This window comes from Aythya marila (assembly GCF_965140915.1).
Source record: "Aythya marila genome assembly, chromosome: 14".
NCBI classification, from domain to species: Eukaryota; Metazoa; Chordata; class Aves; order Anseriformes; family Anatidae; genus Aythya; species Aythya marila.
Window position 1 is genome coordinate 16,722,306 of NC_139055.1, and position 27,477 is coordinate 16,749,782.

Sequence of the window (27,477 nt, forward strand, 5' to 3'; positions counted from 1 at the left end):
AGGGTCAGCAACCTGGGCCTCAAAGCCAGAGCTGCCAGGACACAAATCCCCTGACAGACCACTTTGCTGAAATCCCTAGGGAGAAGAGCATTTTCCTATCCACTACAGGGCTCTGATATTTTTCTTCGTCTTGCTGGTGGCTTCAGCCTTGCCTGTTTGTCATTGTTTTCTTTCTAGTGCTGAACGTGCCTGAGGAAAAATAGTCAACCCGTCTCTTAATCATTGCTGCAACTGTGTTTCAAGAAACATTATTGTTTTCTAAAAGGTGTTTGATTTTATTTTTTTTTTTCCCCCCGGAGACCCATTTAACTTTCCTTTCTAATCTCCTAACAATCTGGAATGAGGTCTTTAGTAGTTCTGCTTGTTGTGAAACAGCTTTGGGAGATAATTCCAAGTCCATGTTAACCACACTTCAAATAATCTTTGTATGACTGTGATGCAAACCCATAATCTCTCCAAGCAAGTTTATAACCATTTTAACAACCAAGACTGATGGAGGTTATTGCAGGATGGGCAGGGAGAGAGGGGTGAAGAACTGACCAAGGAAGCACAGTTCAGTTTGTCTTCCAAACAGCTCCGTATCTCTTACAGCTTTACAAGGATGAAGTGACCGATGAACAAACAAGGGGGCCTAATCTCAAATAAAGAAGGGGGGTCCCATTCTGACCAGCAGCCTTCTTCTGGAAGGTCATATAAGCACAGAGTTGTTTCTTTGCAGTGAAGCAAATGATTGAGTTTCATAGGACTCAGAACCTTCAAACATAAATGAAACATACCCTTGGGATAATGAATTTAACAAGCTGTGAGGTCTGAATGCACACACGAAGCAGCTGTGTGCTGTCCTTGGGGATGTCAATGGTGAGTGAAAAGAGAGGTAAAAAATTTGTCTTTTAAAACCGAAGAATATATTGCATGAAACTGTTCCCCAGTCAAAGCCCACTCCTGACTACCCTCTTTGGATCTGCCTCTTCATAAAAGAAACACTGCACGTACCAGGGACAGGATACGGACTGGGATTTGAAAATAAGACGGTTTCAACAGCCTTTCAAAGGAATCTCCAAGAACACAGCAAAATATACACTAACATACAGTGGCAGAACTGCTTTGAGAAGAAGATAAAAGCTTCTAAATATATTTTTGACTGCTTTCTGTTTACTCGATTGCTTTTAATTAAGCCTCAGTTGGCTTGGAGAGCCAGGCAAATGTGGAGAACAAAAAGGGAAGCAAGGAATCCAGCCCCTCAACCCTATGCTCAGCAGCTGAATTTTCACAGCTTTGAAACACGGTCTTCCTCCATGGGGCGCAATGCTTCTGTCTGAACCTGCCTGGGAGAATTTATTATCCCTGTGTGCAAGTCTTTGAAACCGTGATTTTAACGGTAATAATTTCTAAGCAGTGAAATTCATGAGAGGCTGTAATATAATGCCAGGTCTATCCTATTATGGTTTTAATTGGAATATACATTTTATGTGTTATTAGAGAAATGTTACTGTCCTCCTTATGCTTAATACTATATGAATACCTAAAGCCCTCTAATGACCATGTAATTTATTGTCCCTATAGTTATGGCATTAAGCTACAAGTCACCTAATACTTGCAAACATTGTAAACTCCAATTACAGCTACACCAGTGATCCCTCTGTCAACTGAGCTAAAAATGACTGAATGATAAGGTTAAGCACTGAGCCACGTAACGCAGTTATCTGGAGCTCAGCACCTGTACTACAGAGAAATGTCCAATAAACTATGGTTAAATAGTTTTACTCTGTTATCAGATATAAGTATAGCAAATAAAACGAGCTTCCAGAATGATGTTGATCACCACGATTCCACCAATCTTTTATGTATTTGTCAGCTTTATCCTAATTTACTGCTAACAGTCGATCACTGACTCTCAAGAACCTGGGAGATTTCTCAGGCACCAGAGTGGGTTCTGGCCACCCCAACAGAAATCTTGGAGGTTCACGAAAAGTTGCCCACAGCTTCCACGCAAGGTGGAATATTCTCTTCAAATGCCCACATCTATTTGAGAAAGTAGCAAACTCGAGCAACAGAATTCAGACACTTGGGAACAGCTTGGGCAGTTTTTGACTTATAAGTGACGAGTAACCATTTGGGGGTAACCTTTACCTGGAAAGCAAGGTAACCTTCAGCAGCAATTGTAAATCACCAGAATACAAAAGCAGGTCTTATCTGGCAACTTCAACCAAGGAGTCAATTATTCACTCAGCACAAAGAAGTGCATCCCTTTCTGTTCCATCAATAAATAGGGCTCAAGTCGGTAAAATACTTCCTGGCAGGTGACCCCCGAGATGTCAGAGCTGCTATTGTCCTTTTAAGATCTCCAGCATCACAGTCAGCTGTATATCCAAAGTTGTGTTCTGGATATGCTTTCCGTGGCATATGCATTGGCATTCTTGTGGTAGGCAAAAGAGTGCAAATACGTGTGTTGCGTTCCTATCAACCTATCAAAAAGCAATGCAAAAAGATACTGTAAAGAAAAAATAATAATAAAATAAATCCCAGAATGGAAGATCTCAAATATAATAACTAGAGAGATAACTAGTGCCAGAAGACATTTGCAATCTTGTTTCTTCATTGTCTTTTTCTAAACAGGAGAGGTATAAATCTAATCTGTAGACTGTAAAAATAAAAATAGTAATAAAAAAACAACAACCCATATGCATAAACCACACTGCCTCCATGTAAGGTTCACTATCAGCACAAATGGCTCTTCAGGATCATTACTGATTTTATCTACAATTTTTTGGCTGGAAACAAAAGGAGCTATTTAGCTTGATCCCCTCTCTGAGCAGTTCTGCTCCCCATAATATTTGAGAAGCTACCAGATACCTAGCCCCAAAGTTAGATTTTCAAAATTTGATATTTCAAAAGCAGGCTGAGTTGAAGTTCAACTACGGATTTCCCCCCAGAAAGAGAAGACAACTTAAAAAGTGTCCTGGGCAGATGGCCATCCCTCACTCAGATGTACTACACCACATTCAGGTGCTCTTCACTGTACTTCCCAGGTACCGTACGTGAGCCACAGACACTGTAATTTTGAGTGAAGCTGTAAATGAAGCACAAACATGCAGCCTATCCTGGGGATGTTCCATTTTTATGTAGTAAGGCCTTTCCTAAATGGTCTATTTCAAATGTTCCTGAGACGCACCATTAGGCTGAGGCTGACTCTATCCATACTATTATGTTTCATTTTCCTTTCAAAGGTGGAGTTGTGTGAGAATTATCACTTTCTTCACTGAAGATATCGTGTTTACCTCCAGAGCCACTCATGCTGCCCGGTTTGCTATTTGCTTCACAGTCCCATAGTGTACAAAGAGGTGGCAGACTGGAAGGTCTTCCCCAACCTGGGTGATTCTGGGAAAAGCACTGTAAAAACCTAGGTTGGTCTCATTTCCTATGAGACATAAATTATACGTGTGCATAGATGTTCTCACATGCTGTAATTTGTATTTTTTGGAGAGTTTTAAGCCACACAAGAGGCACCAGTTAAAGAGAATTCCAGCACCAGTTGCACTGAGAATATTACAAGTGTGAGTGGAAATTGTCTCCTGGCTGATCCGTGATGGCTGTGTAATTCCTCTGGCTAAGCATTCCTTTTGAAAGAATACATGTAGCAAATCGAGTGCATAAAATGGATAAATCACCTTTCCTCATTCATGATTTGTGATCGCTCACTTAAACCACCGAACGTTTCTGCAGCCCAGAGACGTGAAGTAAAACTTACTAAAGAGGAAAACGACAAATTATGCATTTCGGCTACACATTTTTAAAAAGGAATGAGCACTCAAACTACATTTTGTAACACGTTTCAGTTCTTTGTGGCTTCATACATTTCCCATGACCATCCAAATATTCATGAAGAATTAATAACATGGTCCTGCCTTTAGCAAGTTCCATTCATTCTTATTTGTATCTGGCTATAATCAGCACTGAGACCCCAAATATTGAACGACTGCATTTGATTCTTGAGTTCTTTCCTTTTTGTTTATGTCAAAGCAAATTAGCTGGAAGGAGCCTGACGAGGAAATCGACCAAACTGTGGAAGGTCGAGAGGGCATTTCACTGAAATGTAATATAATAAGTACAATTTAAACAATGACAAATCCCATTCACCTCTTTTGTTTTCTTGAAATGTTTAGAATTATTTTTAACCGTCTTTTTAATAAATAAAATTGTTCTATTAGTTTGTCATACATTTGGATTTCATTAATTTTAGAACATTTTCCAGGCATCTAAAATTAAACAGATGTCATCGGGCTCATTTAGACCTCAAATAACCCTTGCAACAAAACCAATTATTCAAGGGTCAGCTGGAAGTTGGAATTTTATAATAATAATAATAAAAAAAGTTTAAAAGTTAAAAAAGAAAAGGAAGAAGAAAACGAAGAAGAAACAATGCCAATTCTCTGTCCACACAACTCCTAGTGCAAAAGCTGAAGATCTGTTTTATTATTAAGGAAAAGGGTGGAGCCAAAGACTGAAAGTTCAGGAAAGCTGGTTTATTCCCTGAATGCACTAAATGTTCCCTTTCCAGTGGGGATTAGTCAAGAAATCTTTCTTCCAGCTCTCTTGCTCTATCATGGAGATGGATAAGAGGAGAAAGGTGTGTTGTTTTTTTTCTGAAAGTTTGTCCAGGTGTTCAAAGAAATTTTCCAAACATCATGATCAGGTCTGGGAAAGCAGAATCCAAAGAAACACAGCAGAATAGACAAAGGCAGAACCTGGGAGTCCAAACTACAATCCCATACTCTAAACAACACTTCCACCTACTGTAAGAAAGGGGGTTTCATTTTGCCTTGTAAGCACAAATTGTAATTTATGGGGGAAATCTTAGGCAGTGGGAAAAAAAGATTTGCATCTCTACCAGCCTCTTTGAAATGTCCACCCCTTCAAGCAGGACTCAGCTCCGTGAACAGCTGACCTGACATCTGGCACAAAGGGGTAAAAGTAAAAGTAAGTAAAAGTCTGTGACAGGAGAGCTGGGGGAGAGGGAAGAGGCTGACATCAAGCCTCGAGGACGGGTTGGAGGCTGGCTGGAGAACGTGCTACAGGAGTGTTCCCCAGCAGATATCTCAGGGGGCAATGCTGAGCCAGTAGAAGTTGCTTGGGAGAAATAAATGGCTTCTGTTATTCCTACAGAAAGGGAAGCTTAAAAACATGGTAGAAAGCCAATTGCTTTCCCTTTTGCCTCACCTTGCCAAAGAGGGAACCGGGTTCCCAGCTCTGTAAGCATCTCCAGATTTACAGGGGAGTGTCTGCGATCAGACGCTGAAACTCCAACCATTGTGATTTCTTTGCTGAAAATTAGGAGCTGGGTTTTACTTTGCTGAGCAGGAGGGAAAATGAAAATTGCTTTTCCTTTGTAACCTGAGAGGCTTAGCTGAGTTCTCCTGCCAGACGGCAGAGATCTGCAGTGGCCCCTGCCCTAAACTATACCATCCTACTTAGCTGCCAGGATCGCTCGATGGAGCCCTAGAAAAAAAATGAATAATGTATTGTATGAAAACTTTATTACCATGACTTTAAAATCCCACTGCTGGAGGTTGAGGATCTCTCTGAAATACTATCAGGCACAATGGAAAGGGAGTAGAGGGCTGACATCTTAAAAGGTATTTAATCATTGGTCTCTGAAAATCATAGGGGTTTTTGTAGTGTGTTGTTTTTTTTTTCTCTGTGAACACAGTTCTGTAATTCCCCACCTAAGCTAGTCTCAACTTTCTACAAATTATAACAGACGATTTATAAAAACTCTCTTTATTCCCTTGACCTATTTTCTGCCTGCTCTCACCTCTGTGGTTGTATCCCGTGGTCTCGGTTAGCTGTGCAGACGCGCTGCCGTGTGCCTTCGGTCCTGCAGCTGGTAGTACACAAATCTCCTCCCTGCCCTGAGGTTGGCACCTCGGCATCAAGCTGGGCTGGGGTTTGCAAAGCCAAGGGACACAAATTGATGGCATTGGCCAGGAGAGCTGGCAGGCTTGTTTTGAGCAGTCAAGGGTATGGTCATGACATCTGTTGTATGGACATAAAGGGAACCGAGTAAATATGCCAGCAATAAAGCAAATGTTGTCCTAGTGCAAGCAGCACCCTCAATCCCTGTATTTTACTGCTGCCATGATATGGGGCACTGGGATCTTGTGATCCTAAGGAAGACAAGTGGGTTCAGGTGGTCCTTGGCCAAGGGCTTATCCCTGAGAGTAAATTGTGGCCAACGCTGCTGCTGGGCTGAGGTTATTTCAGGTCTACTCGGCCACAAGGAGTTACAATGGAAAGTCAAAATGCTACGATAATAATAATTGCCTCTTTGGGGCTGCTCCTTCATCACACAAATCAAGAATAAAATAATTGGGGATTTCTTTTTTTCTTCTTCTTTTTTCTATTTTTTTGTTCCCAAGGAGCCAAAGAGGAGGTGAGGTATGAGGAAGATTTCGCAGATGGGCTCCCTGTGTCTTTGCTGGGTTGTGCCAGGCTGCAAAGCCCATGGGAACCCTTCCACCAAGAGCCCAGGGGAAGGCATCAGAGCACCGGCTCGGCTCCCGCACTCAGCACCAGAGGCAGAGGAGGCTTTGCTTAGCACGGCTCTGGTCGAGCTATCAACCCAGTGCTTGTAAATAACCTCAGATAACAGATGGCAGCAAACCCATGACTCTTGTGAAGTTGGACTAAATTTTCATTGCAAGAAGATTCCCAGAGCTGCCAGGGGTTAGTTTCAGTTAACGCAGCAGATGCTGCTGTGGAGAAAGATGTGCCGCAGAAACTTCAGCCTTCGCAGAAAGCAAAAGTACCTCTTCAGACTTCGGTTTTTCAGTCCTTTTAATTGGTTTGCTTTGTTTTTTACATTTTCTTCCTCTTTTTCTGAGTGCATTCCAGGTTTAAAAAACAAAGGCTGCTCATGGTGGAGGAGCAATAGCGGCTTTCATATTTAATAACTCTTAAATCTTGTTCAACATGTGGCAATTGTTAGGTAGATTTGAGCTGCAATTAAAGAGGCACCCTTCTTTCTCTTCAGCAACAATATAGGCTCTTAATCCGACTAAAACCATCATATTTTAAGAGCTGAGATCATCCTGAGGCAAATGGTATCAAACTTAACATGGATCTGGTTTTCATAGGGAAGTTTAAAAGTTAAAGTTCACTTTCCTAAAAGTCCTCCATTAAGGAGCCGGCAGCTCGGAGCGCTCTTTTCAAGTATCCACAGGTACCTCTATCCTACAAAACAACATCTGGGGGACGGAGGGGAGAGGATAATTACCGAAATTCCTTTCTGAAGTCCCTTTTTCTTTAAGAGCCAGAGTCGGGACTCTAAATAGAAGCGAGGCGAGGGGGTTTTGTTGCCTGATTATAGATTTGACTGCAGATAAAAGTCCTGTTTGTGTGACTCAGCCCTCGCAGTGCTCACAGGTCCGATTCGGACGGCTGATAAAGACTGGGAAAGACAGGAATAAACAGTGATAAAACAGCGGAGCACGGGTTGGCCTCGAACCAAAGCACATGTTTAATAAAACCTGCAAGGTTCATGGGGAGATGGTTTTGTTTCCCCTTGCGGTGCCGGGGTGGCTGTAATGGCCCATAAGGGACTGGGCACGTCCCACAGGAGGGCACGGGGCTCCAGCCAGGACACCATGCTCGTGGCTCTGGTTCTTCACATGCCACGTGAGGAACCAGCTGCCAGAGGACCAAAGGTGGGCTAAAAGCTGATAGCAATGGCCATGCAGGTCAAATAAACACCCCGACAGAGAGAGATCCCCTGATACAGCCCGCGGGCTCTCTCTTCCTTTTCTTTTTCCCCATTTTTTGTTGACCTTACACTCCAGAGCAATGTTATTAGACGACATGAGCCCTTGTCCACGTGTCCTGCCTTCATCTGTGCAAAGGTGAGAGACCCACCGTGACAGGGACAGCATCTGTCAGAGGATCTGTGCCAGGAGGTAGCTATTAAAATTCACTAGTCATGCTGCTAAACCCCTCCGTCCTCCTTTGAAAAGGTAATCCTGGGTAGTAAAGGGTCGACAAATGAGAACACCGAGGGATTTCCCTCATTTATAATACCTGCAAATGACTTGAATGGAAATACCTCCGCAAACTTTGATAGTTTGTGAAGGGCACAAAATTGGAGAGGGAACAAATAACGAGGAACAAGGGATTTGAATCCACTGGTTGCCTGGGCTAGTGAATGGAAAATGCAGTTTAATGTAGAGAAACATAAAATAATAAGTCTGGGGCCAGCGAACCAGCCAGGAGGATATTATACCGAATGGCGATGCATCATATTGACCAGTGAAGGGATTTAGAGGTCACTGCAGAAAAATCCTTGAAGACTCAAACTTGGCATATGGCTAAAATGAAAACAACGGCAGGGAAGCAGCAAAGGGAAGGGACAGAGCCTTCCTCTGCTGATATTAGGACTTTGCTGTGATGGTGACACCATCCTGCCCAGCAGCACAGCACAGAGGTGCTGGGGTGACAAACTCAGCCCTGCCTCACTGCGGCCACCCCCAGGGCTTGTCCCCACTTGGCACAGAGGAGAAAGCAGGCCGAGGTGGTCACTTCTTGCAGGCACAGCATGAGGAAGCTGTGCAGGTTCACTCCAGAGCTTAGTAATGCTGACAGGCAGGAAGGCAGGAGCCAAAAGCTCCGGCTTATTTGCTCACCTGCTTGTGCCTTGCTTTTGGCTCTGTAAAAAAGCCGGAGCAGCAGAAGCCGGGGCCACAGCAGGCAGGGTGGGTTTGCCCATCGGAGCACAGAAGGGCAGCCGAATCCTGCAGCCAGCCAGGGCACAGGGAAAACTCATGTTTGTACCCATATGACCCTCCTGACATATCTGCAATGACCCGTCAGAAATGAAATGAAATGAGATAGTGAAGAGAAGCAAAAGTGATAACACAATTCATATTCTTCCCCGTTTTCCTGACGGGCAGGCTTATCTAGGTATTTTCCTCCTGCCTCCTCTGCCAGAGCATTTCAGCCTTCTTCTCCCAGCAGCTTTCCTGCAAAATCATCAGCCAAAACAAACGTTATAAGCTGCTCCCCTCCCAGCTGATTCCCTGCTTGACCCTATACCTTCCCCCTTTGCTTTCCTACCTGCTGAGCTGCGGGTACAGGGCCCCATAAACCCTTTGGCAATGTGCTCAGAGTACCCCTGTCCCCGTGGGTGACAGCTCGGGGCGTTGAGGTGACCGATGTGGTTATGCAGAATGGAAAACGGTGAGCACGTTTGGCATCAGCCAGAATCAGCAGTTCAGACACACACACACACACACACAGCCTTGCAAGATGGATTTGTCAGCAGCAGGGAAGTGTTTTATCAGCTCTTGGCTTGCTGGGCAAGTGCCGTACCTCTGAGGGCTGCTCCCGAGTTAGTTCTGGTTTTTCCCACCTGGGGGAGCAGCAGAGATTGCAAGGCAGCCTGGCAGCACAAGTCCTTCTGCCACGTGAAGGCGAGACGGATAAAACGGATAAAACACGGCAAATGCCCTCGGGAGGAAGGCTGTGGTGGGCAGCCGGGGGAAGCAGGCACCAGGAGAAGCCCCCATTCCTCCCCCTCCGCAATCTCTTCCCTTTTTCTTCTCCACCCTTCCCCACTGCTGCGACCCCCAGAGCCCTGCAGTGGACAGAGGATGGGATCTGCAGAGTTTGTGGGGTCTGGATGGGTGGGATGAAGGTGCCAGCTGAGCATCAACCCTGCCGGGTACACGAGTACTGACCCTACAGGGTACACGAACACCGACCCTGCTGGGTACACGACATCTGGCAGTCACCAGCACCGCCTGCGCCTCGGCTGGCCTGCCTCTGGCTGTTTTCTCGTATAAATGGATAGGTAATCTGGACGTGTTCCAGCTGAATTAGTGTGCATGCGATGCTCAAAATGAACTTGGGGATAGAAACACATTACTGACTTATTATGCTGCCTAAAATACAGGGCCTGGAATTGCTTCCAAGTTCCCGGTCCAGATGCACGTCCTGGCTGCCTCCCAGCTCCGTGGCAGGTGAGGCAGATGTCAGAGCTGCTTTCTTGTCCTGCTCCCACGTTTCCATGGGAAAAAACCTGGGTGCACTGGCCCAAAGCCACGGCAGAGCCCCCGGACTAGCCAAGTAATGTGGCCACAGCCCCCGGTGCAGAGGCTCACCCCCCTGTAACCCCCGAGGTCCGGATTTGACCATGCACATTGCATGGAAGGTTTAATACGTACCAGTTGATAACCTGTCAGTTTGATCTATGACAATTTCTTATTGAATAAATAAGATTTTCATGCTGTCAGTTCATTTCCTTTTCAGAGGCAGAGTGACTTGCATCCTGCACAAACATCAAGGAAAATAAAGCATTCTTTGGTGCTGTAATATCCCATCTCTGCCAGCTGCCTCAGGCAATACCCTCTTTCTACTACTCACCATATTTGAAAGATATATACCAGCTCAATTCAGGTTTCCTTCTTTTTTTTTTTTTCCTGTGTGTTTTTTCATTGTGCTTGTGTCCCCCTTTCAGCAAAGGTTTGTATCTCCAGTCCTTTGCTACAGATCCCTGTTTTCCAAAGCAGGCTATAAAACAGGAATCAAGCAACACAGAAATGTGAGGCTGAATGCAATCTTCTGTGCTCAACTTTCAGAGATTTTCTACAAGAACACTCAGAAAAGACTTAGGAAGCTGAGGATATTTTCTGCTCTTACTCCTGATGCCAGAAGAAGCTTAAAAACCAGCCCCGAAGGTGTTTTATTGTCTTAATAAACTCATTGCAATGGTAGAGCACAGATGAGCAGTTTTAGCCCATGCTCTTCCATTAGTGTACAAACTGTTAAAAGACAAGAAAAAGTACAACAATAAACATGAGCGAGCTTGCTGCAGCTGTGCTTGTCAGCTCCAGACATTAGTGTGGCTAATTCCAATTGGGAACAGTTCCTGAGCTTGGTGATAAATTAATCCCAGCTCTGATAGTATGTAAAGATTTCTCTATGCATACGCTGAAATAAAACTTCCCAAACTGCTTGCAAATTCCCCTTTACAGTTACTTCAGTGCCTGCACACCAACACATTTAGGCTCCATATCCTTTTTGGACGGAGTGCAGCCTATTTTTCATTTTGATTCAATGATAGTAGAATAGGATAGGCTTCATCCAAAACAAAAAGTGACGCGCAGGCGTGCCGTGAAACTGCAGATGTATGGAGTACAACTGATATGGTGATGTCCGAGATAAGCTGTGACTGCTTTATAGGAAAAAAAATGCCAGAATTTTATTTTAGATTGCTGGTTTTGGAAAAAAAAAAAAAAAAAAAAAAAAAAAAAAAAAAAAGAGAGAGAGAGAGAGAGACTGATAAAATCAGGAAACAGTGTAATTCACTGATTTTTTCCTTCTGTCTGTATCTGGGTCAGTGCTGCTCTGCTGGCAGAAGAACATGGCCCAGAGGACAGGGGGAAGACCCGCTGGGCAGATACAAATCCCCAGGGCAATGTCTCAGCTCGAGCAGTGCCTGGGAGAGGCACCACGAGAAGGATGCCAGGGCAGGGGGATCCTGGACAACCGGGCATCTCCTGCGGGCTGCGTCCTGCCCTCCACCGGCCCTCGAATTCCTCTGCTTTCTCCCCAGCTCTCGCACTCACACGCCGCATTCATTTCGCAGTTGATTTTGGTCGCGCTCCTGCAGGAGCTCTGGCTTTCAGGAAGTTATTCACCTGGGCAGTTTCATCTCAGCCCCGATGAATAGCTTCATTCTGGAATAACAAATATAAACAGAGGGAAGGCTGCTCGCCACAAGGATTCCTTTATGCTGCGCCGTGAATTGTTGGCCAGTGGCCATTCGGCATTGAAAGGCAAGAGCCACCTGTGTCAGGTGTGTTTAAAGTTCATATTGACTCCTGCCCACCGGTATTTGCGTGATGGACAACATCAGAGAAAGGTGCCTTTAGTCATTAATTTTTGCCTGACACGGGGAACAGAAATGAAAGGCAGCCCTTTTCTTCCAGGCACTGCTTTTGTTTTCCAGGGCGATCAGTCATCTCCCAGCCCTGTGCCATCCAGAGAGGGGCAAGTCCACATCCAAAGCGTTGGGGAAATTTTGGGGTGAGCTCCCACAGTGGCACCCCGCAGCCAGGGGGACCCCACGGACCCAGCCCCGCTGCCTCCCGACCTCCTCGGATTTTGGGATCGGCTCAGGCGCACACAATGCGGCTTCCTGGGAATGGATTAGAAAGCAAGCTGTGTGGTATATTTGTTATGGCCGTGACTTTCGTGGAGAAAGCTGTGACTTCTTGCAGTTTCTGTAGGCTTTGTAACCCCAGCCAGCCTGCTACTGCCTCCTTGGTGATTTTTTACAGCTTTGGCTCCGTTCGTCAGCGGTATGGTAGAGACCAGAGTTTTTTAATGGATTTAAGTTATTAGTTACGTATTACCAAAGGGTGTAACATTCTTGATGTTGTAAAATAAAGTCCATTTGTCTTCTTTCCATTTCCCACAGCGCGCGGTGTTAAATACAGTGCACCATTGTTGGTTTTCTCTCTGAAGCCGGCTTGTGGAGGCTCGGGCCATGCCAGTGCATCAGCCCTGCCTGCAATGATTGCTGTGGGGTCGGGATATCGTGCTGGTCCCAGCCCATGGGAGACCCTGGGGGGCCCCTTCCCATGTGGGAATCCCCTCCCCGTGGAAAAGCGGGACCGTAGGTAGCAGAGTGCATGGCTCATTCGGGAGGGCTGGAGGGATTTATAAAGGATTTAGGAGCTGAGGGCGCTGCAATGCTATGTGCCACGGGAAGATTTATAGCGTTTCCTATCTGTTTCCTACTGGGAAACTTTTGGGGAAAAGCAGGATCCCTGCGCATACTGCTGTACCTCTCTGGTGACCAAAACTTACCCCCCTTCCAGGCACACGCTTCCCAGGTGGGATAAATCTGCACTGTCCGGCTGCAAACTTGGCAGTGGCCCCTGTGTGGATGCCGTGGCAGGCAGAATTTGCTAAATTAGTACAAATATAATCTGTGTGCTCGGTTCGATGAGCAGCACAATGTTTTAGAAACAAGCCATTTTGCTTATATAAGGACTAGCAGCATAGCCAAAATCTGCAGCACATATCTGGTTTTCTCAAACAACTATTGGTGAGCAGCCAATATTTGTTTCTTTTCTCCAGAACAATGAATAAACGACAGCACAGAGGCAAGCAGCCGCTCCGTACGCTGTCAGACAAGAAACCCTGTGCTCTGTCTAAATGACTTAAAGCAACTTCCCTCCAGTAAAAAATAGAGATAGGTAAGAAAGAGCCGTTTAAATTACATTTAAAACCACTTGAAATACATTTTCCATTGGAGCGGGGAGGTAAATCCAGCCCTTTTGCCTATGCTTTGTAGATTTATTTTATAACTCAGGCAGCTTTAGGATTTTTGTATTCTTCCTGACCTAAAAAGTCCTCTTCTGTCTAATAACAGTAGGTTAAAAGGTAGATGGTTGTTCCAAATCTTGTTTCTTTATGCAGTTAGGCTAAGAGAAGGCTACAGCCTCCCCACAACTGTTGTAAACATGACATCGGGCCCTGCAGAAATGCAGGGCTCGGAGACCTGTAGGTACAGGACAATTTTATGGCTGGTGCCTGGCTGCAACGCACGGGATCTTCGGAGACCGACTCGCACCGGCCATCTGTCACTCGGAGACAGAAAAGAAACAAAAGGGAAACTTTCTCCCAGCCCATTCCAGGCCTGATCCTGCAAGCATTTATTGCAGGGCTTGGGTGGGATTATCCCCACGAGCTGTCAGACAGGGGTCCCACCGCCACCGCAGCACCGCGCAGCTCGGCGCCTGCGTGAAACCCGGGGGCTGCTCACCTGCCCGGGCCTCCCTCCTGGGTGCGAGCACGTCCCGGCTCAGGGCACTGCGTGTTTTCGGAGCTGCCCCTTGCACTTGGAAGGAATCCACCTAAATATTTACGTCTATTTTGCTCCTATAGTAACAAGAGGATGGCCGCGCTGCGCGTCGCCTCGCCGTGCCGCTGCACCACGGTGTTGCACTGCTGGTGTGAGGAGCACACCCACGCCTGCCTGCAGCTCCCTGCTCACCAACATCACCCACAGCAAGAAATAAACGGCTCCGGGGCCAGCCCGCTGCCGACAGGCGGCAGAGCATCCCCGGCAGCTCCCGCAGTACTCCGGCCTCTCCCCGGCATCCTTCTTTGCCCTCTTCACTCGGGATTTGAGAGAGAGAAATATCGCCCTGAGTATTTCCCTGTTTGCTCAGGTGTGTCTCAGCTAAGGGGGGATTTTGCCTGGAGGCTGGGTAAAAGCAGAGCTTTGGTTGAGTTGCGGCACGATGCGGAGTTAAGTGGGAATTGGGTATTTGAGGAAAATGCTCTTTTTCTGCGGACTCCCCGGATGTTTGTTATAAAGCTGGGCAAACACCACAAAACAGTCCTCCTCCATCTCTGTTTCAGCTGATAACAAGTTATGAACGTACCCGTCCTGTACCTTAATCCTCTGACTGACTGACAGTCATGGAAACAAGGAGCTGCACAGAAAGAAAATAATAATAATTTCTGAAATTGTATTTGCACATAGAAACCAAAACAGCTTGAATTTCCAACAGTAAATGCTGGGAATAAATCCAGAAGGGGGAGATTGGCAGGAAAAAAAAAAAAAAAGATTCAAGAAAACAATATTTTATGCTCACCAAAAACAAAGCTTACAAAATATCCAATAATGGGTTACTGAGCTGCCATCCTACAGCCCTGATACAAGATCTGCCCTGCAGTAGCAGCACAAAACACGGTTCATCATTCTCAGAGGTACTAAAATCCCTTTTATATAGGTGGTTAGAGATCTTGTTTCTACATAAAATTTCATGCTTTTATAAAAGTAAATTCCAAAGCAAATGTAACTCTTCAGAGGCATCATTACCCAGGGTTTTATTGCCAGGCTCGTTAACTCTCCTGGTAAACATCAGGTCCAGGCACTCTGCTCGCTCTCCACTCTTCTTCAGAGGCTGGCAAGATTTATTTTCCACATAATACTAAAGACACGCTGCTTGCTAACCCACTCTTAGTGAAACCCTAGAAAAACGTCCCTGGGTTTGGTGGCATTTCCCTGCATTTTACAGGTGTCAGGCAGAGCCCCGTGGTTGCCTGACGAGGAGGGGCTGGCTTGGCCAGGAGATAATTGTTCCAGTAGTGAGCTGCTGCTAATCCCGGGCTGTGTGCGTGGTGCTGACCTGCAGCCCCGCTGTTTACATCAGCGGGATTTTAGGGCCAAATTTTGCAGTTAATTGCCGCAGTATAAGTCTGGATTCCTAAATCTCCCTCCCAGGGCAAGGAGCTCCTTTGGATTTGTTGCTGTAACAGAGAAATTGGGGCAGATCCTGCTGCAGCTGAAGTCGGTGGGCCCTGTCTCAGCAAAGCACAGGAAAGACCTGGGCTAGGCCCTCTCCCAAATTTCCTAACGGCAATAAATGAGAGCAATTAGGGGCTCCGCTTGCTCGGAGGAGCAAGGGCTGCCTTATCTCTTCCTGCCGCAAGCTTTGGGGCTGTCGAGCTTGGGTGGTATGGGGAGGTGTCACTATTAGAGAGGCTATAGAGGGGATTAATACCGCTGTGAGCTGCATTATGTCCTGTCAGAAATCTTTGCAAAAAGAGCAGGAACTGGAACTGCAAGCTTTCAGCTTTAAGCTCCGAACTTGGGGCTATACAGCAAGATTAAAGCGTTCGTCTTTTAATGTTTTTCCACCGAGAAGTGAGAAATCTCCTTGCATTTAAACGCGCTCCCTGCTTTCAGAAAAGGCCGTGAGTCAGGAGAGCGGTTTGCTGTCAGTGCTCAGCGCCTTCCCCGCTTCCCCAAAGCGATGCAGCAGCTGCCGAGCGAGCAGCCAAAAACCCTCAGCAAAAGGCACACAGGGCTGGCCTTTCTGCCCAGGGGCTCCAACCCAAAGGTTTTGCTCCCTCCCCAGCTCCGAGACCAGGCCTTGCTGCAGATATTATCCTCCAGGACTTCTGCACAAGGAGCTGAGTTATACACGGGGACTCCCAAAATGTACAGGCATCAGGGGCTCTGCTGGAGGAAAGCACAGATTGAATTGCTTGGTTACTGCAAAGTGGAAAGAGAAACCGGTAGACAGCGAAGTGATGAAATAATTCATTAGAAAGAGAGGTTTTTATTAGCCCTGTGGAATTTCCTAGTTTGTTGCTAGATCTGTTTTAGTGGTCTCAGCTTTACTGCTGCCCACTGCGAACAGCTTGGACGTGGAAATGTTTTCAGTTGCAAATGATTTATTCAACTAAAATGTAAATTCCATATCGAAGCCTGTATACTTGCAGTCACAAACTTGACCAGCACAAGGGAAACAGCACAGAGAACACAGGTTAACTGCTTGCTTCGGTAAGTTTTCCACCTACAGCAGACACATTTGCTCCTACCTGTGCAATATTAAATAATAAAGTGCAGAGGGAGTCCTCCAGCCCTTGCACCCTGCGGCACTGTGTCCATCTCCCCCAGGATGAACGCCGACACAGTGCAGAGCCCTGTGTCTCGTGGGCTTTGGCTCAGCTCACATTTAACGTTCAAACACTCAAACCGAGGAGTTCAGAGAAAAATTGCCATCATTTTGGAGGGCTTGGATTGTGTTCTTTTGTTTTTTTTTTCTAGAGGCAGTGCTATCTGTGTGATGTATAATTATTCAGCACTAAATCTTTCATTATAGAATTACAGAGAGGGCAATTTCCAGCCGTGCTGAAAGTTCTTTGTAACACTGGAAGGTTGATACTTAATTCTTATCAGGAAACGTAAAAGCAGCTTCAGACAGAGCAAAATATATAGGTTAAAGACAGAACACTGTATAATAATGTTAAAATTCAATAAACTATTGTGGGAAAAAAGAGAGAAGTAAAGGCAATGTTTTTCCCTTTTCAATGCTTGGAAAATATCCTCATGCTCTGTTATTCCCAGTGTCTGAGTGCAGAATATCTGCAGGCTTTTGTTTGTACTTAAAATTTAAGGCACCTCCCAGAGGCTGGTTTATAAGATGGAAGAGAAGAATAATGAATCCAAAAAATATATAAAACAAAATTTTGTTTTAGAAATAAAGAAAAAAAAAGATTATTTTTCTGAAGGCAAAGAAAAGTTGTTCATGGGCATTGCTTGTTTTTTAAACGCGTGTTGAGAGGTTAAAACTGATGGGGGCTGCATATAATGAAACCACGGGTCCAAGATCAAAATCGTGGTGTATCATTTGAGCCGATCCTTCTGAATTCACCCTGACAACTAGGCATGAAGACTTCAGTGACGTTAATTGTGTAGATAAAATACACAGACAGAACCGAATATTAAGGCACACCTAATTTTCCAGAAGTACCTGACTTTTTTTGAGCAAATGTAACATACATTAAAAAAAGCTCATGCACACACAGCTATGCGCATCTGACTGTGTGCTATGGTTAGTGTGAAAACTGCTCAGAAATGCAAGAAAACCGAGTACTTTCAATTGTTTTGTCACATCTGACTCAGAAAGCGCTTGCTCGTGCTCCCATTGGGGTTCACGCCCCATTGACTTCAATGGCAACAGGAACAGCCAAAAATACACAAATATTTGTCTTGTGCTGCTGACCACAACAGTCACCAGGAAAGGCTGCCTGTGTTATTCCCTCGTTATTTTATGCAGGAGGTGCTGTTTGCTCTGTCAGAAAAATACGTCTGTAATTAAAACCAACAAACATATGTTCTAACTTTACCCGATATTTTCCATGACCAAAAATATGTAAAAAATAAATAAATGAAAATTTAGTCGCGAGGTTTAATTAAGCAAGCAATTAAGGATGCCCACACTGCAAAGTCCTTTTGTGTTACTGGTATTTATTTTTCTCCCAGAGAAACCTTTACTTTCCAAAGGTTTATCTTGTGAAAAATCACTGTGTTAAATTAATTTTCCTTTCACCAGATGTAACATAAACCACTGACTATATTGTTGTAGAACGATGTCTTTTGTGTTGCTTCAGAAATAAATAACCTCTTCCTCATTTTTTTTTGTTTTGTTTTGTTTTTAAGTACTAATTTCGAGAGGGAAGGGGATGTATTTAAAGAGAAATTTTTCCTTCTCAGGGAAAACACATCACGTCTTTGTCTGTCACAACATCTTAAAGATTACTAAAGAACTTTAGTAATCTGAAATGAAAAGGATGCAAAATCCAAAGACAGTTTCAACTTGCCCCCATAGCGGGCACAAGCTTTCTCCCCCTTTTTTTTTTTAATTTTTATTCTAAAACCAGTGACATTTTTCAGCGTGATTTTTGCAAGAAGGGGCACCTGGTGACTCCGAGAAACTCTGCAATGCCTTGAGCTCTGCTTCCTTGCAGGATCAGGAGTTTTAATGAGCTCGCAGCAGCCTGATCCTGTTAGCACTCTCTCAAGTAAGTAACTGGCGATATTGCTGCATGACCAGAATTACTGGTCAAATTAAAAATTCACTCCAGTCTTTTGGAAGGATCCCGAATATCATGCTGAAGTTTGCACAAGTTTCCTTAAAAACTTGCAAGAAAGAGCCAGGAATTGGGATTGCTGGAAGAGCGAAGATCTTATAAATGTGAGTAGGGGTGAAAGCACCACATCCGAGCACAAATTATATGAAGAGCTTATAAAATTTAACTGGGAGTGGTGTCTTTTCTGGAAGTATTTAAGCTGTTCCCTAGCAGTGCAATCATTTATATCCCTGCAATGCAGTTTTTAAATCAACTGCAGAATTTTATACAAATCTCACTTCGACTCTCTTAAAATCTACAGGGATGCTTCACTGGGCATTTGAGAGGAACTTCCGTATTAAAGATTTTCACTGGAGACGGGGTTTATTTTCTGGATCTGACAAACCCTTGGTTACTCGTGAATTCTCCTCGCGAGTAATCCCGTTAAGTCAGGGTCAGCCCCGCTCGGACGGCCCTCGATTGCGCACAGCTCAACTTGAGGTCAGTAACTCGCACAAGTAATGCTCCTTATACATACACACAATTTATAAGACTGGACCCTTCACTGAAGCTTACTTTTAAAGCAGCCACAGAAGGGTTGTACACAAAGCTGACGAAACCCACTTAAGGAACCAACTTTCTTCTGCTGGAAACAAATGAGAGCTGGAGCATGTGGAGTCAGGAAACTATATCTGGCTATCAAAACTGGACGTACAAAAGACATGTCAGTGTGGCATTTCCTACCCCATGAAGCCACTTTCCCCTCAATGCACACTCTACAAATACAATAGAGCATTGATTGAAGCTCAAACTCACCAGACTTCAATAAATTCTGAAAGTGTACGAAATTAAAATTGAAGCAAGGGACACGTAGAGTGTTAGTCCTTCTCAAAATAATAATTTAATAACTCTCCAAAAGTATAGTGGTTTAGGAAAGGCAACCCAGATGGGAACATATAAAATAAAGCTATAAAGTTTCCTTCAAATGTGTTTTAATCATTGTTAAATATTTACATTTAATAAGCACTAGATTTTATTGCAAGAGAGATGTAATTACACTTATCATTCATGGAAAAATGGAGTTTTAATAGCCTGTACATTGATTTGCTAAGATGAAATAGTGTCCCAAAAATATGTCGTTCCCTCTCCCCTAGGAATATGTACCATATGTGAATGTAAAACAGATGAGGATTTTTTTATCAGTGTGCAAACTATAGCAGCTTTATTTCTCATCGTCTCTGTTATATTCACCATAAATCTTTATGGCCGATGTTTTGCTAATTAGAAGGACCTGATCAGGATGCCACAACCCTTACTAATAAGATAATTTATTTAGTAAATGCTATCAGGAGGAGCAGCAACAGCATGATATTGACACTGTGGAAGCTGCTGGTGGAGGTGATGAGCGCACACACACACAGGGATATTTTCTTGTTAGAAAATTCTGCAACTGCAGCTCCTGCCAGCTCCCACGGGGTCACCAACTCGTGGCCACGTCTGAGCTATCTGAGATGAGAAGAGCTGCTCCCAGCAGCAAAGCCCACGGCATCTCTGCAGGGACTGCACGTCCTCAGCACTGCCCCATGCTCTGCCAGGCCGGGTCAAAGGAGGAGGACAGGAAAAGTCAATTAGGTGCAACGAATCACAGAAAATTGCCCCTCATTTTTATATTAACATTTTTTATCCGCTTCCTTTTTTTGCATTCTTTCTTTCCTCTTTTTTTTTTTTTCCCCCTAGCTTTCCTGCTCACAACACATGATGTCTCAGCCACAGGGAGGTTTTGCATCAGCTGCTCTCAGGCAGCCAAGCAGCATCCACAGCTTCGGCAGCAGGGAGCAGCAGCCACAGGCTGGCCTTTCCCGGGACCACGGGTCAGCTGTAATCCTCGATCAAGCTTTCTTTTTTGAAACCTGAATGTCCCTGCTAATGTTATCTCTTAGGAGTGACAATTTAATTTCTTCTTTCTTTTTTTTTTCTTTTTCCATAAATCCTGTCCGTTCAGCCGATCTGCAGAAAGGAGGAGTAATAAGCTAAACCATCTGGGGGTACTTTTGTTTCGTTATTACGCTGGTGAGCTCCACATTTTCCCAGCAGAAAAATGCTGCTGTAGAAATACACTGGCAGGAAAGGTAGAGGGAGCACAAAACTGGGGAGAGAAAGCATGTGATTTTAAGGAGTAACCATACAAAGGAGTCACTTGGACTTCCCACAGCAGCATGAAGCTGGCCTGGGACCATAATGGGGGGATGCATGGAGCGGGCTCCAAGTAGATGTGGTTTTGTTCCCATCTTCTTGCAAAGGTGCCCACATTTTTGGTACTCCCGAGCCAAGCTTTGCAGGCAGCACTACAGCGAGTTAAATCAACTCAAATTAAAGCACGTAAAAAGGATCTATTTAGGATCTATCTAGTGCAAAACGGGTGTCTTCCACCACTACGCAATCCCAGGCTCTTGTGTAAACTAAAATCTTCATCCATCGCTCTAACCCTGCAGGGATCCAGCTTAGGAACAGAAAACGAGTGCACCTGAACATATTATTTACACTGCACTCACAATACCCACAGCACATTGCTGAGAAGTGTTCGCCTAAGCTTGTACCTGCAGAGAAGTTATCTGTGGTGCCCAGGCGCACACATGCTGAGGATCCTGGTCCCTTCCAACCCCTACAATTCTGTGATCCTGTGATCCTAGCCGTAGCCAGCATTTTGGGATAGCTAAATGGGATCTCTGTGCCCTTTACTAGAGCTTACCACAGCCCGTGGTGTAAAGTAATCGTGTATCTGAGCATAATTCTGGGCAGCTAAACACTGGGCTTGGCTGGCACGTTACTTCTGCTTGTAGCGAGGTAAGATCATTTGGAAATATTAAACAAAATGGACCTGAGCTCACTCTTAAACGAAGGTTAATTGTCCCTGTAGCTATCGTGCACATGTGCTAGCTATTACGGCCATGTTTTGTCCATATTCCAATAGTGGCTGTGGCAGTGAATTGAGGAACTGCTGCCAGGAAATGTCCTTCTCTAAATGATATAATTAGGGTATTGGGGAGCCCAAAAAAGCAGATTAGGGGCATCACTGTTGTTCATGATGCGAGCAACAATTCAGAGCACATAAGCAAACACTTAGACTATGTGGATGATTTAATATTGATTAAACTCTGATATCTGAGACTCCGTGGAAGGCAGGTACAGCATGCTGGGAGGAAAACAAAGCACTGACCTCACATTTTGCCTTAGCTAAAAAATGAAATGTTTTCACTGACCTCACTGACCAGAAATCAAGAAATCGAACCATTACACAAATTAAAGCTATTGGCCCAACTAATTAAAATTACAGGACTGCCTGAAAAAAAATTAAATGATGGGTGGTTAAGTAAACTCAACGTTACACTTTGTTTTATTTAGATGTCCTTGGATTCTCCTGAAATTGCTGGGCAGGTTTGGGTATAGCTGTAGGAACAGTGAATTATGGAGCTGCCCATGCCTCCAGCCCTGCTCCCAGCAGGGAGGTGTTTTCTCTGCTTCCCCTGCCCTGTCCCCAGCTCTGCAGTGGTTTTGTCAGTCTGGGACGTGGCAGGTCACCAAGGGGAGGGTTTAGGAGTGGCAGCACAGTCTTCTCTCCCCTATTAGCATGGAGGCATACTGATTTTGCTGAAAAATTTTGTACTGTAATTAGGGCAAAGAAAATGCATCTTCTTCATCTTCCACTGGTTATATGTTTAGACGGTGCCTGCTTTATTGAAACTAGTGGTCCCACAGATGTTCAGCATTTTATTAACTCTGCTCTCATACATAGACTCATTGACTCCAGCAGGAACTGTTTGTACGGTTATGATGTTACTTGTTTGAGGGTTTGCAGAACCAGGACCTACAACGTTAGTGGAGCTTTTAAACTGACCATCTTTGCTGCTCTGAGTGATGCTGTCTCTCCAGTCAGGAGCCGTTGACCTCACAGTCCCTAACTCAGCCCCCATATTTAATGCCTAGTGCATTTTTCCTTTGGTCTTTTTAATAAATGCATCTGAAGCCTTGTAAAACATGATTTATTCTTATTTGAAATGAGCATTAGTGCATAGTCAAAGATTGATCTAAATACAAGTGGATCACAGACATGGCAAGGAAGTCTTTGGCAGAAGATAAAACATGGGATACTTTTGCTTCCACTTAGAGAGTTGCAATAGGTTCGACTCGATAAATAATAAATTGCAATAAGTAAATATTTTATATCACAACCTGTTCTCTCTGCCCTCCAAGCAGAAAGCCAGCGCTGCTTGGGTAAAGTGGCCCTGGAAGCAGCCAAGGCTGTACTGGCAGAGGCTGGAGCTCAGTGTCCAAAAGCTCTGCTTTCTTGGACATTTTGCTCTTCAAGTCGCTCGCCACCCCAAGTGCTGCACTTGTCTTGTGCATACTTGGCCAATTACACTGCTTCCTGCTGGCCACACATGGACCCTGGGAGAGCAGCGGAGCTCTGCCAGGCCCCACATCCTGTCCTGTCTTTTACCAAGCCCCCTCCCAAGGCTGAGAGCACAGAGCACTTCATCGCCGTGCTCCATCCCAAAGAAGTGTTAGACACAAAGGCACAAATACAACAGCCTTTGGGGAGGGCAGGAGAGCTCTTCTCCTTCCTGCAAGCTCCCCACCAGCTCTGGCTGCTCTGTTGTGTTGGGCACAAAGACAGGTTCCTTAGCAGGTGTTAAAATCTTAATCAAAGGTCTCCAGTCAGCAGCAGCAATTTTTTCCATATACCAACTGCTGCTCTGCTTTGAACAGACCGTCTTAGATAAGCAATAACCACCTCCCAGTGATCCAGTGATCTTCCATGAGGAAGAGTAGCTTCTGCAGTCGTGCAGCACAGATGCTGCAGCAGCATCCATGATTCAGACAAGCAGAGCTGCAGCAAGTGGCCACGGAGGTTAATTCCCCTGGGAATGGTTGCTTTTCCTTGCATCTTTATCAGGCTCCTGGCCACAAGCCATGTTCCCGCAGCTTCTTCACCCTTGACTTTACGAGGGAAAAGCAGCTGTAATATCCTTGGCAGATCTTGTTTTACAGTAGCTCAGTAATTGCAGTGCCTCGGTGGCGAGATGGCTGAACCCCTTCGCTTTTGCTCTGGCAGCAGCCAAGTGAAGTTCTCGCAGGGTGTAGCTGCTGCTCCATCCTGCACAAAAAGAGAAAGCCTATTTTGGGACCTGGAAAATAAACATGCTTGTTTCCTGCATGTTTTGAAGAAAATGCAACGAGCATTTCTGTGAAGATCCGAGCTGGCTGGCAGGAGCACTGTGCTTTCCCTCACTGCTGCAGGGGAGCAAAGCATCCTGCTGTTCTCCACCTCTGCACACCGACTCCTTATATCCCTGCTGGGCTGCAGCAATGCGCTGCCTGCTGTGCCCCGTGTGTGCTAAAATCACTTAGAGCGACTTCAGGGAAACAGGATATCATCAGCAGTGCTAAAAACAAAGCAGGGAGGCAACAGTGCAATACCCTCATTCCTCCCCTCTCCCCACACATCCAGCAGCACAGCCCTTCCTTCCCGTACACTGCTGGCTCTCTTAGTCTAGTCTGTCTCCAGATCCAAAGCACTGATACATTTGGCTGCTTTCCATCTGTACCATATGCCATCTATCTTAATTGAACACAGCAGCATATCAGTGGCTTATCTGACAGAAAGCTATTTAACACTTCTAGCACTGGAAGAGATTTTTTTATACGTCGTCTGTGAATATCTCCATCCCTTGGCTCCTTGCTCAGGCTGGGAGGACGGTGTATCAGGCATGAAGGAAGTGTGCAGGGAAAATAGCACTGCAAAATTCTCTTGAGGGGAAAAAAAGCTGTATTCACAGCCTAAAGGGATTAATAGTCAAGCTCAATATTAAATACAACCAATGAAAGCCCAGTCATAGAAAAATCTGGCATTCAGAGCCATAGGAATTTCTGAGAAGAGCTTGTACAAGATACGAACCATTTTGTTTTCCCATTTGGTAGTAGTTAGACCCAGCTAAAAGCCTTAATAGATGCTATTTTATGCTTCACTTCAACTGATTCCTGATTTACTTTGCATGATTACTTGACTTTTTGACTCCTGTACGAAGTTAGATCATTTTGAAGGATGCTCTGCAAGCATCCTTCTGGAGTCCATGGCATCTGGAACCATCTGTTTGCTCAGGTAGCAAAAGGTGGTGTTGGTTTGACATCTTCAGTACACAGATCCAAGCAGGACCTGACAAAATAAATGGTCAGAAAGAGCTCAGCCTCGTTGTTAGGGTGATCATTGCATTTGATCACTGGACTGTTGAGTCAAACTTCCAATAAAGCAGGGAACTGCAATGCAAATCCTGGTGGACCTGCCTGCAGCAAAAGAAACACTGTGTCTGCATCTGCATCCATGATTTTTACTCTTTTTTTTTTATTTTGTTTTTAATTTCTCTGATATTTATTGTTCTTATGAGACATGTTCAAAGCAGTGAATCAAAATATGCTTTTCTGGGGAAGTAAATCTCCCAGAGCTTAATTCATCATTTTGAAGTAATATAAAGCTTAAATTTGTCTTTGCTGGAGCTGCATAGTAAGTATTCAAGCATAAATAAAGAAAATATAAATAAAGCGGGCCTGAATCTATTTCACTGTGTTATTAAAATTCCATTGTTTGTTCTGCGGGAAAAGACCTCCCAAAATGACAGTGGTAATCTGGGCAAAAAGAAGATTGTTGCCAAAGGGTTCAGCTCTTAAAGGGGGGAAGCATTTTAAAAACTGCCAAGGAAAATATTTTCATTCATGAGTTCACCCAGCCTAAACATGCATCTAATCCTCCGAAACTGACAGTTCAAAAAGGCAACCACAGTTGAGACAGGCAAAGTGTTCAGTTCAAAGGCAAAAAAAAGGACCTGGGGATTATTAGTATTATCACTTTATCACGAAATGACCATCAGCTCTGCAAGAGAATAGCTCCACCTCCCCTTCCTGAACTGAGGGACTGGTTCCTCTTCGCCTTGCAAAAAAAAAAAAGCAGCAAAGCCTTCCCTGGCGAGTCACCAAGGCGAGGAGAGCCGTCGGAGGGGTTAGGACTTGCTGCTATTTTAAAACACAAAGGTTGACAGGAATTGAAGCGAAGCACCCTGAATCTGCTGGATCCGCAGAAAAGGAGTAAATCGGGAATTTCACATGGTGCTCCCGGTCAAGGACCCTCCTTTTCCTGAGATACCCAAAGCACAGACTAAAAAAGGGAAAGTTCGATTTCTAAATCTTAGCTCATTTAGCAAAAGAACCTCTCTCTCTCCCCATTTTATGGATATTAGACCGGAGAATATTGAACATCTTGCCAAAGCTGTGAGGGACTGCAGTAGTGGAGCTGGAAACCCAACAACCAGACTCCAAATAAAGGTGCAGAAAGTTTAAAGCGAGTCCCTGGGAATCGTGAGCCTTCCCGATAAATCGAGAAGGTAGCTGGGGTTTGTTTGTGTTATTGACAGGCTTGGGGGTGGATTTGGGTTTGTTTGTTTTTGGTTTTGCCTTACTTCCCCCAGCTGCCAGCCTCCCCCCAGCCGAGCCACCTCTCCCTCATTTTGCTCCTGTCAGACCCATGGTCCTGATCAGCCAAACTTGGCGGAGCTGTGGAGGTCTCAGAGAGGCTGAATTCCCACCATATCTGCAGGAACAAGCATGAAAAACTTTACACCATAAGGAAAAAAAAATAGAGAGTGAGTTCGGTTGTGCTATAAGCCACCAAAAGACCTGCGTGAACATCGGGTGGAAGACCCAAGGGATGCAAGAACGGATTTTCAGCAGAGGTCCCTCACCTCGTCCCAGCCCCATGCCCTGCCAGCAGCCTCCCCCGGTGGTGCAGGGGCTGGGGCTGTGCAGCAGGGCCAAATCCCAGCCCTTGGCCAAACCCCAGCCTTTGGCCCAGCGGAGGTCCCACCGAGCCCCTCCAGACCTTCAGCCTCGCACCTCGCACACCCGGCAGCCAGCAGAGGGGGCGGAAGAGCCGGAGCGAGCCCGTTTATCAGCGAGATCTCTCCATTTCTGACTTCTAAATTAATCACAGCGGCAGAAACATCTCCCTGTTGAGATGAGAGAGGAAAAGCTCCCTCAGAACCGCTCTGCCCCCCAGGCGTATTGCAGGCCCTGCATGGGGGAGAAGCGCTGCTGTAAGCAGGAGCCTGGCCTGAGTCTGCGTGCGTGGCCAGCTGTAGGCAGGCTCGAAGACATTTCTCCCCAGATGAAGCTTTCTTAAAAATCCTTCCCAAGTTTAAACCACAATAATGCATGCTTTAAATATTGGCAAGCATTTTAATGGCTGGCCAGCCCACAAGACTGTCAGCCGAGCAGTGGCTGCAGCTTTGGGCTGCATTCAGCTGATGGGCTGCAGTCATCCTCAGTATGGCTCAGCTCTGTCATCTGTTGGCAGAAATAAATCATAAAAATAAAAAAAAAATAAATAATAATAATAATTAAAAAAAAACAGTCTTTACTTTCAGCAGAAGGTCCCCCTGGTAGCCACAGGAGCTGAGCCCATCACTCAGCTGCATCAGCAGCCACCTGCAGCAGGAGTCACCTGGATAAATGAGGTGCCCGTCAGGTGATGCTGTTCTGCACCCTCCACTTTTACAGCTATTGCAAATCAGCCCTTCCACGAGGCAGCAGCAGCTCACCTGAAACCCAGGTCCTAGGAGAGAGCTCCTTCCTCCAGTGAGGATGATGAGCTTTCAGGTTCGGCCAGATGCCGATGTCCCTGCTGCAAGTATGTGCACCGGGAGCCAAAGCTCCTCACGCTTGGCTGAGCACAGCGCTTGCAGAGGCCGGAGATAATTCCTGTTGACAGTGACAAGCAAATGGGTCTCAATGCAAAAGCACACTCATGCACTCAGCAGCATCTTGACCCAGTAAATGGTCTTCTCCCGTGCTGAATTTCATTTTTTTTTTCTCTGTTTTGTCCATAAGAAAAAAGTCCAGTCCAAGCAGTAAATATCTAGCCGCAGGAACACTGCTCCCAGCTGCATTTTCCTTCATTCTTCCTAAAGTGCTATATTAAAAGTGAGAGTAACATAGGGAATT